Source organism: Terrapene carolina, unplaced genomic scaffold, assembly GCF_002925995.2.
Source record: "Terrapene carolina triunguis isolate 2854851 unplaced genomic scaffold, T_m_triunguis-2.0 Scaffold49, whole genome shotgun sequence".
In the NCBI taxonomy this organism is placed as follows: Eukaryota; Metazoa; Chordata; order Testudines; family Emydidae; genus Terrapene; species Terrapene triunguis.
The window spans coordinates 4023967-4024991 of NW_020664400.1; positions in this window are offsets into that span (position 1 = coordinate 4023967).

The following is a 1025-nucleotide window of genomic DNA, read 5'->3' on the forward strand; positions in this document are numbered from 1 at the left end:
GGGTTCCCCCCAAACCTCCCAATTGACCTGGACTGTGGGTTCTCCCAGAGGGGAAGGTCTCTGGGCTGTTCCCCAACCCACATGGTGAATCTCTGAGGCAAGAAAATCCGCCAATAAGCGCAGGACCCACCAAGATAGAGGAGGAACTTTGTCACGCCACATAATGGCATAACTCTCTTTCTATGGCAGAGTAATTCTCCCCCTGTCCCTCTCTGCCACGTTCTTAACTTCCAGATGCTCAGAACTTTAAGATGAATAAAGCAGCAGAAAAGGCCGGGTGAGCGAAGAAACGCAAGTTCACCAAGCAGCCGTTGGCAGAGCTATCATCTCTAGACTGTGGTTATGAATTTATGTATTTGTGTGGATCTAAAACTGTGCTCGTAATTTGTCCTGCAATATTTAGCTCCATCTCCCAGCCCGGCAGGGAGGGGCTGCGTCCCCAACCAGGCGAGACTAGATCCACGCACTCAGCACTGTACAACTCAGGAAAAGAGAAGGGATGGGCCATTAAAGTTAATGGGAAAACATTGAAACTCCTTGAAATGGAAAAGAAAACTCTGGTCTTGGGAAATGAAGGAAGGAATTTCCTCCACATGAATCACCACAGTCCGACAGGAAGAAAAACCCCTGGGAAAGGGAAAGGGATTAATTTTCATTATCTGAGTCAGGTGCCACCAGCAGAACGTTGACTTTCTTTTTTGCTGGTTTGGGTTCTGTAGTTTCTGCATTGGAATGTTGTTCTTTTAAGACTTCTGAAAGCATGTTACACACCTCGTCCCTCTCAGATTTTGGAAGGCACTTCAGATTCTTAAACCGTGGGTCAAGTGCTGTAGCTATCTTTAGAAATCTCACATTGGTACCTTCTTTGCATTTTGTGAAATCTGCAGTGAAAGTGTTCTTAAAATGAACATGTGCTGGGTCATCATCTGAAACTGCTGTAACATGAAATATATGGCAGAGCAGGGGACATACAATTCTCCCCCAAGGAGTTCAGTCACAAATTTAATTAACGCTTTTTTTTTTTT